This window comes from Pteropus alecto, unplaced genomic scaffold, assembly GCF_000325575.1.
Source record: "Pteropus alecto unplaced genomic scaffold, ASM32557v1 scaffold94, whole genome shotgun sequence".
Classification (NCBI taxonomy): domain Eukaryota; kingdom Metazoa; phylum Chordata; class Mammalia; order Chiroptera; family Pteropodidae; genus Pteropus; species Pteropus alecto.
This window is the reverse complement of record NW_006437736.1, coordinates 5,190,709-5,201,933: the sequence shown is the minus strand read 5'-3', so window position 1 is coordinate 5,201,933 and position 11,225 is coordinate 5,190,709. Positions and strand designations below refer to the sequence as shown.

Genomic DNA, 11,225 nt, shown 5'->3' with positions numbered 1-11,225 from the left:
CCCTTTGCATATAGATCTTAGAATGTTATTTATATGTATAAAAATCTTGCTGAGATTTAGAAAGTCCTGTTAAATCCATATATCAATATGTGGAAAACTGATATCTTTATTATGTTGAGTCTTCCAAGACATTATATTCTCTCCATTTATTTAGATATTCTTTTATTACTTTAATCAGTGTTTTGTAGCTTTCATCATACAAATCTTGCATATGTTTTATTAGATTTACATCTGGATATTTTTGTTAGTAAATGTTATTGTATCTTTAATTTCAATGTCCACATGTTCGTTACTAGTGTATAGAAATAGAGTTTATTTTTGTGTATATTGTGTATCCTGCAACCTTGGTAGACTCCTTTATCAGTCCTAGGAGGGTTTTTTTTTGTAGATTCCTTGGGATTTTCTAAGAAAACACATCACCTGCAAATAGAGATAATTTGATTTCTTCCTTTCTGATCTGTATCCTATTTACCTTTCTTGCCTTATTACACTATCTTGAATAAAGGTATGGGTGCCGACATCCTTGCCTTGTAGGTAATATGAAGGGAAAAGCATTCAGTATTTCACCATTATATATAGTGTTGAGGAAATTCTGCTCTATTCCTATTTATCTGAGAGTTTTCATCATGAACAGGTATTGAATTTTGTCAAATACTTTTTCTGCATCGGTTGATATAATCATGTTATTTTCTTCTTTAGCCTGTTATTATGGTGAATTACATTGATTTTCAAATATTGAACCAGACTTGCATCTCTGGAATAAACTTTAATTTTTCAAGATGTATAATTTGTTTTATATATTGCTGCATTCTATTTGTCAATGTTTTGTTAAGGATTTTTCTGTCTCTATTCAAGAGAGATATTGGTCTGCATTTTTTTTTTTTTTTAGTTGTATTGTCTTTAGTTTTGGTATCCGGGTAATACTAGTTTCTTAAAATGAATTGGGCAGTGTTCCTTTCCACTTTCCAGAAGAGCTTGTGTGTTAATTCTGCTTTAAACATTTGGTAGAACTTTCAGGTGAAACTACCTGAAAATTACTTGTGGAAGAGTTTTTAAAATTATGAATTCAATTTCCTTAAAGGAATAGAGCCATTCAAATTATCCATTTGATTTTGGGTGAACTGTGGTGGTTGTGTTTTTACACAACTTTAAGTTGCAAAATTTATGTGTGCAGAGATTTTGTAGTACTCCTTTATTCACATGATCTGTAGTGATATCCTGTTTCTTTTGGAAATTGGTAATTTACATCTTCTCTTTTTTCTTCATTACCAGTTTGCTATAAATTGTCAGTTTTATTAATCTTTTCAATGAACCAGCTATTTGTTATTGATTTTCTCTATTGTTTTCTTGCTTTCAATTTCATTGATTTTTGCTTTTATTTTTATTATTTCCTTTCTATTGCTTGATTTGGGTTTATTTTGCTCAGCTTTTTCTAAGTTTGAGACAAGAGCTTAGATAATTGATTTGCGATTTCTGATTATTCAAATGTATGCATTTAGTTCTATAAATTTTCATTATCTGTACTGCTTTACCTGTGACTCACAAATTTTAATATCTTCATTTTCATTCAGTTCAATGTTTTTTTAATTTGTCCTGAGACTTCTTCTTTTACCCACAGATTATCTAAAAATATGTTGTTTAGTTTCCAAGTGCTTGGAAATTTTCCTGTTATTTTTCTGTTATGATTTCTAATTAGTTACATTGTTGTCATAGAAAATACTTTGAATGATTTCAGTAAGTTAGATTCGTTGAGGTTTATTTGATGGCCCAGGATATGGTCTATCTTGGTAAAGGATCAAGGAGAGCTTGTCAAATGCTTTTTCTGTATCAGGTGATATGATCATGTGATTTTCTTCTTTAGCCTATTAATATGATGAATAACACTGATTTTCAAATACTGAACTAGACTGTGTCCCTGGAATAAACCTCACTTCAATTCTGCTGTTTTGGGGTGGGGTATTCTATAAATGTCAATTAGATCTTTTAGTTTTTCTACATCCTTGCTGATTTTCTATCTAGCTGTTCTATCAATTACTGATAAAAGAGCATTGAAGTCTCTAACTATAACTGTGGATTTTTCAATTTCTCTTTCAGTTCTATTAGGGCCTCTCATTAGCTGACAGGATAAAAAGTCCTGTTGCTCTACTTGCCCTTCTCTGATGCCACCCTAGATGAAATACTGGGGCACGTCCCTATAGCTTTTCCCCACAAGATTTACTGAGGCATAATTGACAAATAAAATTGTAATACATTTAAAGTGTAGAACCATATTTGATATACATATACATTGTAAAAGGATTCCCATCATCAAATTAATTAACATATCCATCACCTCATACAGTCATCTTTTTGTGTGAGAATGCTTAAGATCTACTATTAAGTATCAGATATCAAATATACAATACCATATTATCAGCTACAGTCACCATGCTATACATTATATCTTCAGAATTTATTCATCTTATAGGTGAAGGCCTGTACCCTTTGACCAGCTTCTCCCCATTTCCCCCACACCCCAGTCCTTAGCAACTACTGTTCTACTCTCTGTTTCTGAGTTTGACTTTTTTTTTAAGATTCCATATATAAGTGGTAGCACGTAATATTTGTTTTTCTCTATCTGGCATATTTCACTGAGCAAAATGCCTGCCAGGTTCAACTATGTTGTTCATTGCAGCCTCTTGAGGTAGAACAGTTATTGTCTAAAAGTTTTCTGTCTGATTAGGTTGCCCCTTTCTTAGATACAGAGAGCAGGCTCTTGTTATTATTGTTGCTTGTTGGTTTTGTTTTGATTTTGTTGGTTTGTTTAATCTACCCCTATTGACATTTCTAGGTTGCTGGCTTCTTTAGCACCTCTGGTATATAGGATGCAAAAGAAAGCCCAGAGAACTCATCACTGTTTTGTTACTTCGTCTCAAGGGGCCTAGCCAGCCTGCTTTCTTCTTTTCACCTTTCGGAGTCTTCTTATGTTTATTTTATATAAAGTTTCCAGAGTTTTTTTTGTACTTACTGAGAAGGATAGGAAAAAGTACATCTACTGTAGCTTACTGGAAGTAGAAGTCCATGTATTATTTATTAAATAAAAACCATAACCATCATATCAGAGGGAGTGCTGGCTCCTTCCTGGCATTATAGCTACGATAAAAAAGTAATTTACCTTTAATATAAAATCTAAAACTATACCCATACTTTACACGGAGGGACAAACATGGTGATGCCGGCCTAGATTTGTGAATTGAGAAACTGGTGACAAAAATTAGCCTAATGTTGAAGTACAAATTAGTAGTTGATAGTTGGGCATAAGGAGCATGGAAGAGGGAATGCAGTTAGCATTAATATGATGGCTAAGTGGAGGACCAGGGGAGGGAGGGAGCAATTGGGGGGATCGTTTTATGAACATTATAGATGTCTAACCAATGTACTGTATACTTGAAACTAATTTAAATAAATAAATTTATTTTTTTAAAAATTAGCCTAACGTTAATACGCCTCTCGTACCTTCTCTTTGCAGTTTTAAAACACCAATTTATTTCCACAAAACTTCAACAAAGCATCCCTTTCCTCTCTGACTCCTCTACTTTCTACATCAGAAAAACAGCCCTCCTTGGAATTCTAGGGTTAGAAATATAACTCAGGTATTGCATCGGTCCATCTGAATTTTGAAACACATACACTGCATTAACAGTAGAGTCTTCCTAAAATACAAAAGAATCTCAGAGTTTTGCAGACATCAGCTTTCAATAATATTCTAATGATAAATACAGATTTGCCTAGAAATTACTGGAAGTTCCAAAGGTGTTAGCTCCGTTTACTTATATTTCTCTTAGATGGATGAGTGACTAACACAAACCTCATTTTACAGAATCTCATAATAGATTAAGTCCACGGGCAATCTGAGATAATGCATATAGCATGTTATATAGAAAACAAGACTTACCCACAAGACAGGGCTCTGCCATTTACCAGCTGTATATTCTTAGGCAAATCATTTTAAGCTCTGCTCATTTTTAGTGAGGGAAGAAAAGACACGGAGCTTGGACTAGGTGATTGCTAAGGATATTTCCAATCCTGATATTCAAACTTTATCAGAATTCAGGAATCTTTATAACAGAAGTAGAGTTCACGTTATTTCATTCATTCATTTAACAAGGAATGACTGAATATCTGCTCTGCGTAATGCATTAGGCTGGTTTTTTGGACTGGATCCTACTTCAGTGGGACCAAAGACGATGTGGCCTATCTTCCCCAGCCAACGCCACTTGCTAGGAGGAACAGAACTTGAATTAGTTTAGATCAGTAGTTCTCAAACTTTAGCCCACATCAAAACCACCAGGAATGCTTGTAAAAAGCATTCCTGTCCCCACCAAGGGTTTTTGATTCAGACAAGCTAGGATGGAGCCTGAGAATTTGTGTATCTAATAAGTTCCCAGAGGATGCTGATGCTGTTGGTTCAGGGAGCACACATTAGGGACCACTGGTTCAGGTACAAAGAAAACAGTGGAGGGGCCTAGACCTGTACGTGAGGAGTCACTGCTCTCTAGGTGCTGTTCTTGCCTCTTCTGCACACCTTTCCATCTCCATTTCCCTTGTAAAGATATCCACTCCCTCTCTTTTGAGAGGCAGTAAAGTTCCTTTTGTGTGTGTGTGGTTCTGGTGAAATTGCTGATCTGAGTACCTATCTGCCTCCGGGGAGAGAAATGTAACTCAAGATGGGCTAATTATATTACTATGTCTCCCTAGTCACATTGACTGGTCCCAGGGGCAAGCATGTAACCAGACAAGCCAACTGCACAGTTCTTCCCTAGAATTTCCCAAATAGAAGACAAAGAATAGCTCATTCTTTCCCTTTTTAAAACAAACTAAAAGGATCTGATCCCAAAACTGTCAGCATCTGTAGGCATTAGGAGGGAATGAAGGCAGCAAAAAAAATGGAAGTTGAAGTGAAAGATGGAGAGAAAGTAGTCGTTAAATTAAATCTCCGATCTAGTAATATCTGAGGTAGGCTGCACACCTGTTCTTCTCAGTTACAAAAGACAATTATTATTATTATTATTAGTAGTAGTAGTAGTATTGTTGTTGTTGTTGTTAGCTTAAATTAACTGGTTATTTGGGTTTCAATTTCTTAGAAGAGTTCTGATTAATAAAAGGTGATTCAAAGATATGTTCCCTATAAAGAAGGGGATAGTTCAGTAGTTAAAAACATGGATTTGGGAGTCAGCCAACTTAGTTTAATTCAGCCAATTATCAGTTGTGTGATCTTAAGCCAATCATTTCATCTCCAAGCTTCGTGTATAAAATGGAAATAATACGGCCTATATCTCAGAGTCCTAGTAAACATCAAATGAGGTAACTCATGCTATTTACTGACAAAGAACATTCAATAAATAATACTTGTTAACATTACACCGTTTATTGTACTGTAAATAGTGCTTTACTTGCATTTACTAAATTCTTTAGTCTGGGGCCCACAGCGCATAAAAGGATATTATAAAGCACAGGGACACAGGTAGTTTAGGTTGGGCCAAAAGCTTACTCTTTTGCATAAGCTTGAAAAGGTAAAAGCTGCCATTCAATGTCCCTGTAGGTCTTTTTGGTACCTCTGTGGAGTTCCTATAGCACTCACTTTTTACCTCTAAAGGTACATAAATATTCAGCTATATACTATAGTTACATCTATGTATTTGTATTTCCCCCTACTACAAAAAGGCATAGACTTTGAAGTAAAAATTCTAAATTTGAATTCCCACCCTGCATTTGCTAGCTGGGTGAGTTCTCTGAGCCGCAATCAATTTCCTCATTTGTAAAGTGAGGAAATAACTATAAAACTCAATCTTTAGATTATTACTTCAACTCAAAACATATAATTTTGGCAAATTTTCTCAGCAAACATCAACTGACAACTCCAAATTGATAATTGATAATTGATAATTAAAGAATACAAGTAGAAAGCAGAAAGGCAGGACTAGAGCAGGTGTTACATAAAACAGGGATTAGATGTCCCGTTAAATGGAAGGAAGATAATGGCCAAGCAATCTACCCTAATCTGCCATCTATCGCATATTATTAGGGCACTACCTTAAACACTAATGGTCATTTAATTCCTTATCCTGAACTTGATGATCCAGCTGAGGAAGCACAGAAAACAGAACCTGCTATGGACTGAATTGTGTCCCAATCCGTAAGTTACATGTTGAAGCCCTAACCTCCAATGTGACTGTACTTGAAGTTAGGGCCTGTGAGTAGGTGATAAAGGTTAACTGAGGTCATAAGGGTGGAGCCCTAATACTACAGGCTGGTGCCCTTCCAAGAAGAGTAAAATGCATCAGATCTTTTTCTCTCTACTATGTGAGAACATAGGAAGAAGGCAGCCATCTGCACGCCAGGAAGAGAGCTCTCACCAGGAACTGAAAAGGCTGGCACCTTGATCTTGGACTTCCCAGCCTCCAGAACTGTGAGTGTAAATGTCTGTTGTTTAAACCACCCAGGCTGTGGAATTCTGTTACAGCAATCCAAGCAGACTAAGACTGCACCAAAGACAAACTTTACCTTTTTTGGTTGTTTAAAGCTGTCCCTGAACTCTATCACTTTATAGGTAAGGAGCCCTTAGAAGATTACAAATGCTTTCACATGCATTAAAATTATATACTGTATAGTGGTTAAGATGGATATTCAAGTTGACCGAGATACAAGCCCCGGCTCTATCACTTAATAACATAAAATGTTCTGTCTCATAAAACAAACACAATAACTTCTCTACGGTTTTCTTGTAAAGATTAAAATAAGATGATGTATGTAAAGGGCTTAGTACAGTGCCTGGCCTGTAGCAAACCTTCAATAAATGACAACTGCTCAACATTTATTCAACAAATATTGAGCACTTAGTTCAATACACTGATAGATATGCTGCTAGAGATGTAATGGTTAAAAATAAAAAAAATAAATAAAAAGTGACTAAAACACAAAAAGATGGAGAAAATTATATTAGTCCTATGACTTTTAAAGAACCTCAAACTGTAATTAAAAACATTCCCACAAAGAACACTGCAGGCCCAGATGCCTTCATCAGAAAATTATACCAAATATTTAAGGAAGAAATGAGAGAGTTACGTAAAACTTAACAAAAACAGGAGGGGAAAAAAGAGAACATTTTCAAATTCATTTATGAGACTAACACTACCTTAATATGAAACCTGCCAATGACATTATGAGGACAATTATAAGCTAATCTTATGTATGAATATAGATGCAAAGGTTCTAAACAACGTATTAACAAACTTAATCAGAATTTTACAAAATGGACAATAAATCATGACCAGGTCATATTTATCCCAGAAACATAAGGTTGGTTTAATCAAAATAATTCAACACAGCAACAAATAAAGGAGAAAACTTATATAATCTTATTACAGAATAAATACATAAAAATCATTTGGTAAGATTCAACATGCAGTCATTATTCTTTAAAAAAGAAACCTTAGCAAACTAAAAAATGAAACTTTCCTTAATCTGATAAAGAATATTATAAAACTCCACACCAAAACCTATATTTCATGATGAACTGTTGAAAGCTTACTCCTTGAGTTCTGGAACAAGACAAATTGCTTACTCTGACCACTTCTACTGTATAATGCTTTGGAAGCCCTAGCCAGTAAGAATGGCAAAAAAAAAAAAAAAAAAAGAATCAAAATGTGTAAGGTTTAAAAAAAAATAAAACAGTCATTCATAGATAATATGGTTATAACGAAGAATTCCAAAAGAATTTAGATAAATTATTAACATTAATAAGTGATTTTAGCAAGTTGCTAGATACAAGATCAACACACACACACTCTATATAGACCTGTGACAAACATAAAAACTTTTAAAAGAACTATATCACTTACAATAGTTCCAAATAACCATAAATGAATCTAACAAAAAAAAATAAAAGACCTTTGTTCAGAAACTATAAAATATCAATGAGAGGAATTAAAGATGACCTAAATAAATGGAGGGCTACTCCATGTTCATGTATTGAAAGACTCAACTTTGTAAAGAGTCAATTTTTCCCCCCTAATTATCTCTAGATCCAATGCAGGCTGAATCGCAACTGCAGCAAAATATGCCTTTTATTTATTTATTTATTTCATATTTTTTTACACCTACAGCATCTGGTCTTCCTACGCGGTCTCTCATTCAAGTACTAACCATGCCCGACCCTGCTTAGCTTCCCAGATCAGACATCAGGCTTGTTCAGGGTGGCATGGCTGTAGACCATGGACTATGGCTCCACTGGGGCACGAACCCAGGACCTTGTGCGTGTAAAGCAGATGTGCTAACCGCTATACTATGGAACCACATCCCATTTTTGTGAAAATTGACAAGCTTTTGTACTAAAACGTACATGGAAATGCTAAGAGAAAAGAATCAAGGGAAAAGAATCACCAAAGCACTCTTGAGGAAAAAGAACAAGGAGAGAACAGTCTCTGCTAGATATTAAGACCTATAAACTAGAGTAATTAAAATAGTGTGGCGTTCATGCCAAGATACATAAATACACTAAAGGAACAGAACAGAGAGCTCAGAAACAGACTTCCACATACATGGGCACTATATAACAGAGCAGACGCAACTGGAAATCCACGTAAAAGAGAAAAACGTAACTCTATACAAAAATCAATTCCGGGGAGGGAATGATCTAAATATAAGAAGCAAAAAAACCCAAAAGCTCAAGAAGTTAATATAAAAACATTTTTAATTACCAAAGAGTATGGAAAGATTTCTTAAATAGAAGACAAAAAGTACAAACCATGGAAACACAGAAAGAAGGAGACTATATCAAAATTAAGAACTTCTGTTCAGCAAAACACACCACTGAGACAGTGAAAAGGCAATCCACAGAGGATAACAGATATTTGTAATACATATCTATAACTAAAGGGCTTATACCAAAATATACAAATAACTCCTACAAATCAGTAAGAAGACAAACAAATCAAAAGGAAAAATGAGCAAAGATGTTACTTATGAGTAACATCCTAATGGTCAGCAAACATCATTAGCCATCAGGGAACCCCCTATTAAAACCACAATAAGATCCCACCCTACATGTGCCAGAATTTCTTTATAAAATTAAAGACTGCCGAAAGCTTCTATAAATAAGAAAATAGAGAATTGGGACCTCTTATACACTGGTAATTAGTCTGTAATTTGGTACAACCACTTTGGAAAACCATTTGCATATACTAAATTTAAATATCTATATACCTTCAGGCTCAGAAATTCCATTTCTACATATATACCCAACAGAAATGCATGCACATGTGCAACAAGAGTCTGGAAACACCATTCACCTCAATGTCCATCAATAGTAGAATGGATAAATTGTATATATGCATACACTGGATTACAATATTGCAATAAAAATAAATGAACTAAGTCATAAAACTTACATAACGTCAAGCAAAAAAAGCCAGACTCAAAGGAATATATACTCTGTACTTCCCTGTATAATGTTTAAAAAAGAATTAAGTAAAACCAATGATGGTGTTTAATGATGCACACTTACAGAGATATATCGCAAAATCAGGTTATCTTTGGTGATGGGGGGAAGGGTAGCAGTTGGAAGGGAGCACAAGGTAGACTAATGAAGTACTGGTGAGATTCTATTTCTTGACCTGGTTGAAAGGTACATGGTTATTTGTGTCATGAAAACTCACTGAACCGTACATTTTTGGTTTTTACACTCTGCATGTGATACATTTCACAATTTAAACATTTTTAAAAGCACATTCAAATTAAATCTTTCAAAACATGTTGTTTTTATGATTTTTAACACTAAAGTTTAACATTATAAAGTCCTTAAGGCTAGAAGTATTAAATTTCATAAAATCATAAACAGAACTTTTTCCAATTATATATGTGCTGGTCTCTCAAATAGTATCAAGAAATAGTAAATACTACACCAGAGGAATGTACATAATGAGCTATGTAAATATTCTGCCTAACAATTTATATGCTAACATATTATTCCTACAGATGTTATTATTCTATAGCTAAATGTTGAATGTTTCTTCTAAATAATTTTTTTAAAAAGGTCAACCAAAATCACTTATTAATCTTGGCAACTATAACACTATCATAATAACTTGAAAAGTTAAATTTCAAATGAACAGGAAGATTTGATCCCCCTTTAATATTACAGTTTATTCAAAAATTCAATATACTCCTTAACACAGTTCTTTTCATACTTTTTTCACCATCTGATAGTGGAAAAATTAAGTTTCTTATTATGCATGTTTTCCATTTAGATAAAAATGTTAACCTGTTGAAAAGTACATTAGAGTCACAAATGACCTGAGATTTCTTTTAGGAAGTAAAGAACGGAAAGACAAGAGGACATTACAAGATAACCTATCTAACACTCCCAGAGCCAGTCTTTCTCTGATTGATGAATAAAAACTGATAGCAACAGAATGCCACATTTTAACAATTTACTACTTTAGAAAGATAATTATATAATAGGTAATTATATATAACTATATGTAATTATGTAGTTGTAACTATAGTTACCTTAAGAAATAAAAATCAATAAGTAGCATATACATTATGGGTAAAAGATATATAAAAGTAATTCATATAAGAAATATTCACAGAAAAAAATAAGAAGGGTCAATAAACATATGAAAAGATGCTAAACAATAATAATTAAAGAATGTTAATTAAAATATAACATTTTCCTATCAATTGGCAAAAATGAAAAAGATCAAGGATATCCAATGTTGATAAGGGCATGGAAAAATAAAAGTACTTACATACTAATGGTAGGAGTATAAATTGGTACAAACTTTTTGAAAGGCAACTTGATAGTATCTATAATTTTATCTAAAATTATATATAAATTATCTCTAAAAATTTAAACACATACACCTACCCTAGTACCCAGCAATCCATTTTTAAACTCTATCCTTAGTAAAAGTGTATAAATATATACTTATAAGGATATTTATTATAGCACCAGTATGGGAGAATGAATAAGTAAATTTTCATATATACGTACAATGAATTACCTAGCATTCATTAAGTGCAGAATATCCTTGTTACTAATTTGGAAAGGTGTCTAAGATGTATTACTAAGCAATAAATATAAGTTGCATAAAAATATATATACCATCTATTTTTATTTTTGAAAAAAACTATACATATGTATATATGTAAGCACAGAAAAAAAGCTGGCAAGTATATACAAC

At 33.5% G+C, this 11,225-nt stretch overlaps 1 protein-coding gene across 1 annotated transcript in view; it reads right to left on the bottom strand.

Moving 5' to 3' along the window:
* SLC41A2 (solute carrier family 41 member 2) overlaps nt 1–11,225 on the bottom strand; it is an 87,463-nt gene that overhangs the window by 75,081 nt on the left and 1,157 nt on the right. The window lies entirely within an intron of this gene.